We start from the raw sequence: 8,591 nt of genomic DNA on the forward strand, positions 1-8,591 counted from the left end.
CTTCTAGGGAGAAACTGGTTTTCTCCATTAGGCGTGATGATATGCGGCATACACCAGACGCCGAGCCAGAACATGGTTGAGCAACTGCAAGACAAATACGAAAGAGTATTCTCGGAAGACATTCCAGGAAACGAAGGGCCCCCGGTCACACTGGAGTTGTTGGACAACGCGCAACCCAAATTTCTGAAGGCCAGGCCGGCACCGTTTGCTCTCCGAGCTTCAGTTAAAAAAGAGTTGGACAAACTGGAGCAGCAAGGTGTCATCGAGCCGATGCAACAATGGGCCACACCACTTGTGGTAGTTCGCAAGAAGAACAGAACCATATCCCTCTGCGGAGACTACCGGAGCACCGTTAATCTTGCGACTAAAGCGTCCTCTTACCCGCTACCGACACCTGAAGAAGTATTCAGTGTACTACGTGGCGCAAGAGTCTTCAGCACGTTGGACCTCACCCAGGCGTATCAGCAGCTGAAGGTGAGCGAGTCAACTGCTGAATTATTGACCATTAACACACTGAAAGGCTTGTACAAAGTCAAGGGACTGCCTTTTGGCATAGCTGCAGCCCCGGCCATATTTCAAAAATTCATGGAGACAGTGCTTCAGGGCATCCCAGGAGTTTGTGTCTACCTTGACGATGTCATCATCAGTGGCACTTCCACTGAAGAGCATGCAGTGCGCCTAGAGCTCGTTCTCGAAAGGCTAGCCAACGCAAATTTGCACATAAGCAAAGCGAAATGCTGTTTTGCGGTGCCAGAAGTGCAATTTCTGGGACACCGAATTGATGCAAAAGGCATTCACCCTACCGAGGACAAAGTGCGAGCGATCACAGAAGCACGAGCTCCAAGAAACAAGCAGGAGCTGCAGGCTTTTCTCGGGCTCTTGACGTTCTACGACTGGTTCTTGGAACAAAGAGCTACTGTGGCCAACGACTTATACCAACTCCTTCGGAAAGATGTGAGATGGACATGGTCGGCGCGCCATCAGCAGTCATTCGACGCACTGAAAGACCTGCTTCGTAGGTGTACAGGCCTCCGCCACTACGACGAAAGGAAGCCTCTGCTTTTGGCTTGCGACGCATCTCCGTACGGAGTCAGCGCGGTTCTGTCTCAAACTGACGACCAAGGAAGGGAGGCCCCCATCGCCTTCGCCTCACGTACGTTGTCGCAAGCAGAACGCAACTATGCGGAACTTGGCAAAGAAGGGCTAGCCATCGTCTACGCGGCGACACACTTTCACCAGTACATTGCTGGCCGAAAGGTGACCTTTATAACGGATCACCGACTGCTAATGGGCATTCTGGGACCACAAAAGCCCATGCCACCAACTTTGTCTCCGCGAATGACGCGTTGGTGCATCAAACTCTCAGCGTACGACTACGATCTGGTCTACCGCAATGGGAATACACATCAAAACGCCGATGTGCTAAGCCGCCTGCCACTAGACGCAACTGTTGATGAACCATTTCCACCAGGAGACGTTTTGATGTTCGAAGCACTGCCAGAACCTCCGCTTACAGCAGGTACAGTTGCAGCATCTACGCTGAAGTGCGCAGCTCTCCGGCTAGTTTACAGAGCTGTTCAACAAGGCAACTTGCGCAAACTCAAGGGGGACAACTTCGACGCTTACCGCAGGCGAGCTACAGAGTTAAGCGCCCACGGCGGCTGTATCATATTTGGGTCCCGAGTTGTGATTCCGAGAGAACTACGCACACAAGCTATGTCTCTCATCCACGCTGGACATCGGGGCATCGTTGCAATGAAACAGTGTGCCAGAAGCTACATGTGGTGGCCTGGCATTGACAACGACATCGAAACAGTGGTGCGAGAATGCAAGCCTTGCCAGAGCAGTCGGAGCGCCCCGCCGAAAGCTCCTGTCCCAGAATGGGAAAAGCCAGACACACCCTGGCACACCTTGCACATTGATTTTGCAGGACCAATTGAGGGCTGCACTTTCCTTGTGGTCGTAGATGCCTACACAAAGTGGCTTGAGATAAGGCAATTGGGACAGACGACTTCGGCAGCAGTCATTGACAACCTCCGATCACTATTTGCAACGTTCGGCCTGCCGCGCAAGGTAGTGTCGGACAACGGAACACCGTTTATGTCTGCGGAGATTCTCAAGTTTTATCGCGACAACGGGATCTCATCAATTACATCGACCTCTTACCACCCAGCGACAAACGGACAAGCCGAGCGCTACGTAGCCGAGCTAAAACGCGCCCTTGAAAGAGATCAGACAGGCTCGCTGCAGCGCCGCCTTGCACGCTTTCGCTTCAAGCAGCACACGACGGTTCAGAGCACAACAGGCCAGACCCCAGCAAAAATGATGTTCGAGCGCGAAATGCGAACCCAGCTCACAGCCATCCTCCCCGAGCCAAAGGCAGAGACGTTCCGGGAAGAAAAACCAATTCCGCGCTGTGGTACGCTTAATGAGGGGCAGCGCGTCCTCGCCCGCCAGTTTCTCAAAAAGCCACGCTGGGAGGAAGCTACAATTGTCAGACGCATAGGCCTGCGCTCTTGGCTCGTCAACATACATGGCACAGTAGCACGCCGACACCTCAACCAGCTGCACAGATTTACAATGCCGTCTGAGAGCTGTCCGCCAGCAGAGAGAGCGCGTGCACCATCGACCCACATAGCCTGGCACCTCTCCCCGGAAGAAGAGACTTCGCCCAGGACAGACCTAGGAGACACAGCGAACAACAGCCAACCTACAATTGTTTCTCCCCGAGTGCACAAAGCCAGCGCGCCTCCACACGTGAGCGCTGACCCCCTGCACGCTACCAGGCAACTTTCTAAGGGGGAAGGAAGTGTTGTGTCCCCTTACTGCTTTTGTGTGTGTGTTACCAGTGCAGTGTTCCGTCCTAACGGCCACTTGCCCCCTCCTCGCGCGCTCATCAGCTTTAAATAAACAGTCTTAAAGTACCGTGTACGTCTTTCGCTGCATTGAACTGTTTTCCCCGGTGTTATGACGCACGCAGTCATGGGTGGTTACTGTATATATTCTGTTCTGTTTTTTCTAATAAACCTTAGTTGCGATTCAGCGCTTGTAGTGTCTCTCCTCTTGTTCTGTGTTTTCTGTCTTAGTTTGCGCTGTTTTTTCCACCATGAAAACAGCATCTTTAAACCTGCTGCAAAACACTCCCCCACGTCCTTTGCCGAATCTCCGACGGCCGACAAACGAGATGGCGCCACCGGTACAATCGCAGAGAAAGTGGCCTATTTCGTCGCCGCCGCAAGAGGTGAGAATATGCGACTTTTTATTATTGATTTAGGCAAGTACCCCAAACAAATCAGGCATAAAACAATTCTGCTGACCAAACGCCATTTTCTGTGCAAAATTTGAGCTAGAACAATTCACCGTTCAGCTGTGAAGTGCAGTCCAGTCTAAGGCGCACGTTTAATTGAAGAACACGCTGTAGAGGAACGCATTACAATAAAGCACGAAACTGTGGTACAGAGATTGCGGGAATATAAGAGAACAAAAAGAGTGCCGTTTACAAAACGTCAAAAATGCAACCATCCGCTCAAAACTAATGGGAATAAGGGCTATAATCTATATATTATATAGATTATATATTATTATGCTATATATTATAGGATAATCCTATCTTAGGAATGCAAATATGACACCTTCTGAATATCCTGGGATTTTCATTCAGTATCCCTTTAATGCAACCGATGTAGAGGAGCAGCTGTTGGGCGATAATGGACGCAGCTACGAATATGGAATCTGATGCCGATTCAACGAGCAACGAAACTCCGACGTCGAGTAGATTCGACCGGCGTGAAGCCCTCCATCACGCGCCTTAATCAAGTCCACGCGGTGCTTGAAACTGCGCTGCAATTTTAGAAAATAACTGCAATCAAGACAATGCAATATGTGCTTGCATCCGACGCGATTAGCCTATAGTTATGACTTCACTGCCTACCGCTTTAGTTGGGCAGAGTGCAATCACAATTTTGAGCTGAGTAATTTCGTGTTACTTGCTCTATTCACAACTCACAATTGTGGACAACTCACAGACCTTACGAATCGCCAAGCTCGGAAACGGAAGTATCCATAAGGCGCAACTGTGTGCGAATACATGGAATTTGGGCAGCGAAAGAGCGCAGTAATTGCTAACGTGGGGCTATGCCAGGATATATGTAGTGAAAGCTAAGGTGTAGCTTGGTTAGCCTTGGTTCATCTTGATTGCAAGTGCAGGTTAGTCTGGTTGTCTAGCTATGTTGTTGTTGCATTAAAGACGACATGTTAGCAGGCACGAGACACAGCTGGCGAAGCGAGCGGAGGAGAACGCAACGACGGGGCAAGCGGTGTGGCATCATACCAAACGGCGGTGGTGGCGAGGCGCGCAGTGTGACGTCATGCCAGATGGTGCGGTTGCTAGGCAATGGCTTATGGTCGGTCTCTGTGCCTCCTCGAAGCACCGCCACAGCGAAATCACAAGTTCGTGGCCAATGTAGCTCTCACTACAAAACCAGTATCGCGATAGAACGGGGTGGCGGGGCACACACACGTTCTACACACGCTGTACGTGCTTCAGTGTCGTTGATGCGCTCGTATGACTGCTCAAACTTGTTAGTACACAGTCGACTAGCACACCACTTTCCACCACAGTGTCAGACATCTCTTTGTTGCAGCGATTGGTCCATTGGTTGCATTGTCTGCTTCTTTACCCGCCGTGCCCACTAAGCACAAAATATCTTGTAGATAAAACGTCTGCCATGGTCATAGACATTTCAGGCAACAAAAAATGCTACAAGACACTGTTTGATACTTGTCTGGAAGACATCTAGCCAAGATGTCCGGAAGCTGTCTTAGGAACGATTTTTACGACTTCAGCAGCTACTCAAGATGCTTACTAAAGTTGTCTTCAAGATATTCTGCTTCAGAAGCCGGGGGGCTTCCTCACAAGATGTTTGACTGTTCGAGCTTTATGCAGCTGCAGTGCAATATTTACGTTTAAACAGGAAATGCAACTTGTCCCCCCCCCCCCCCCCTCTTTGTTACATATTAAGCTTTAAGTTACCTTGTAGTCTTTTACAGTACTGTTACTTGCTGCATAAGGATGGACGCGGTCAGGCTGCCTGCATAAGGCTAGAATAGCCCTTTCTATCCTGAATATGTTCATTCCCTAAGGGGACATCATGTATGAACAGAGTTGTATATATATCTGTCTGTCTGTTCAAATAAACTTCTCTTTTTGTGTTCAGTTGTTTCCACAGATTTACCACACACAGCACAGGTGTCACCTTCTTTGTTAAATTTCTTTTTGTAGCTGCACGCTAAAAGACACCTTGATCTAGCTTCAAAGAGTGGAGTACTGCCTCTTGAGTTATAAAATGATTCAATCAATTTCATGCCTTTCATGATGTCTTTCACCCCCTTCCAAGTGGACTAATTTGAACTGATTGGACTAATTGAATGCCCGCCGAGAGTGGCGGGCATTCTGTTCGACGACCGCCGAGCACGCTTGTTGCTATGCCGCCGCCGAGTGATTCAGTTCTTTGCGGGCGCAAGTCAGCCCAAATAAAAAGTTTCGTTTCGAAGACATTCTCGCTCTTTTCCTGTTCACCTGATTGCAGTCACCACTACATGACAATATGGCAGCGCCCACGAAGGCCTTTTTGCAAAGGTCTATGGAAGGTGGCAAATCTGCAGAGAGCACCAATACATTCCAGTAAGCCCCAATTTAAGTTCCTTAAGTGAATTCCAAAGTTGTGACAATTGGCTTCAAAGGGTCGCAGATATCAGCAACACACAATAAAGCAGCGTAGCACAATGAATATAGTAAAACAACGCACTTCTAATTTTTAACTCTTGCTCACCGATGCCTGCATTAACACTGCTTTGAAATGAAACAAGGACAAGAGCTTCAGCTAATGGCATCTATACGGTTTGGAGCACCTTGCATTACAGCCCCCCAGGTCAAACAGCATTACATGACACTTCTTGCTCATGAACAAGGGCAGGCGTTCGAACCGTTACTGCAGAACATTTCTGCTCAACTCTGGCACAGAACACCCCAAACACATAGAATCCTTGCAGTAAAACTACAATCTCACGACACTGGTCTTAAATTTTCCCTTTTTCTGCCTGCCATTGACACGCGTAATTTACATTCAACATCCACTATGAAGACAGAATGGTCAAAGAAAAATGTATCTTTTATATGACCGAAAAAAAACTGATAAGGCTGACTCTGTCTATGTGAGGCTCAAGATCATTAGAGTTTGAGAAAAATCACAAAAGTTTTCACACATACAGTCGGGGCCCAGCAAACCAAATCATCGGTACAAGAAATCAAGGCACTTCTAAGAAGTGTGGACTCAAATGACTGTAGGAGAGCAGCGACATCCTCCCCATCTCATTTTGGGCCCCAGTTACAGTGTATTCTTGGGCACAGCTTAAAGGGATACTGGACCAAACTTTTGGAGCTACTCTTTTACATGTAAACAAGAGCTTGACTGCTAAAATTGATAAATGCGACAAGCATTTTAGCGAAAAAGACGGATAACAGGTTTTTTTCGTGATTTATTGCCATATCGTTGCACCTGGCAGCCACCTGTGGAAGCTGTGACTAGACGTCATTGCACCCGTGTGCCCACCATTCTCAAAGCAGCACGACTGCCATCGCTACTCACGGCGTACACAGATATGTCAAGATGTTAATTGATGCTGTCTACATACCATAACCGTATTGACGCTTACGTCCGCTAAATGCAGCTGTTTTTTGCGGACCTTACGGCATTTCTAAAATTCTCACTTTTAAAGCAGAAGCGCGGCGATGTTCAGACTAGTGGCGCCATCTAGTGGTTAAGAGGGTAACCATTGTTGTGAACAAACCGACGTCCCTCTTAGCCTAAAGAGGGTAGAATCGTCACTCTAAATAAAAAAATTAAGCAAATTTATTGGTTGTACGTTTTCTTATGGGTGACAGGAGACGAAGCGAAAGACCGGTGGCCCATTTATGACCAGTGAACACGCTGAAAAAGGCAGTAACAACGATGAGACCAGTCTGAAGCGAGGCTTCGTGCATTGAAGGGTGCCGCCATATTTGTCGCCATGGGAGGGTGCCATGAAGTCACGCTCTTCACCTCGCGCCGGCCACAAGGGCTTGGCACGCGCTCATGAAACATCGAAAATAAAAACATCCGCTGGAAAATATGCGCACTGACGACTAGATTTCGGTGTAATCACATTCCGAGAATCTATTTTCAGCGTTTTTGTTCAATTTTAAAATTTTGCTTCAGTGACCCTTTAAAGAGGAAATGGACATTCAATTTTCAATAGTACATCATAAGCGTTTCATTATTCTTCTCTGGTCACACAACACAGGTCTACACCATAGTTTAACTTTGAGAAGTAGTTTTCAAATCAAATGACAAGGAGGAAATGAACCAAGGTTTCTCAGAGTGCCACCAACGTCGCCAAATGTTATAGCTGGTGGCTTTCCTTGGGGCACAGTAAAGATATATTGAACATTAACGATGCAGCGACAGCACAGAAGTACAGACAGGAGCAGAGCTCGTAACCCAGCTGCTGCAATTCTCTACTCCAATCAAAAAAATCTGAGGGGACACTTATGCTCTGCCTTAAGGATATGACGTGATAGCATTAATGGGTTAACGCCCGCATATGTGGCATTGGTCATTCTCTATATAGCATTCGCAGATCCCTGGAAGTCCTCATACCACTCCTGGCACAGTGGTGCTGCGGTTAAGCGATGCGCAACTGCCCTGCGATGGCAGGTGCTACCCCCACTGGTGCTTCTGCAACCCAGGTTGCTCTTCCCAAGCAACCCATCGCAACCAGTCATTTATAACTGCCACCTGCCATGGTGCACGGTTTCCTCACAATCTGGTGGGCAGGCTATGATCATGGCATAAGGTTATGTGATCTAGGTGGAGCATTCACCTCCTGGGTTGCCTCTCTGGGGATTTTCTCTCACGGAGAACGCTGCTGACGCTGACAACAGGAGATTTTCTGCGACATTTTCTGCGACATGAGCTCCCTAACATTAAAAAAACAGAGTATCCATAGAATTGAAGAATCAGACAAAGGGGATGGTTTGATCCTGGCGACCAGAACTGCCAACCCTCTCACCATAACAGGAGTTGGCTACTCTAGTGCAGTATTCGGCCACAACCTACTATATGAACACATCAACTAACCCTGGCCATCCTCAGTGGCTCGTTCAGACGTGAGGCAGCAGAGAGTGCTAAGAATCTGTCTCCGGACAGGCCGCCATTTACACTGAACCTGGCAATGTTTAAACACTATAATTTTGCCCAGTGAGAGGATAGCTAACAGCGCTATTTCAGGATCTAATAGATATTAAATAAAAAGTCAAATGGCTTAGGTTAGGAGGATAGATGATGCATATACAGTGCTGAAGGGCGGGCACATAATGTGCTATTGCAGTTTAGCGGACAAACGATAGCTAGATGTAGATTCCCTATCAATAAGGATATAGCTAGTAGCATAAAGGAATTCTACAGTATTAAGAAGAAGGTGGCAATTACTGTAAAAGTACAAATTGTTGAAGGTTCTATAGACCCACATGCCTACATCTAGTCATAATGACC

This window comes from Amblyomma mixtum, chromosome 4, assembly GCF_055824585.1.
Source record: "Amblyomma mixtum isolate Tamu chromosome 4, ASM5582458v1, whole genome shotgun sequence".
Taxonomy (NCBI): domain Eukaryota; kingdom Metazoa; phylum Arthropoda; class Arachnida; order Ixodida; family Ixodidae; genus Amblyomma; species Amblyomma mixtum.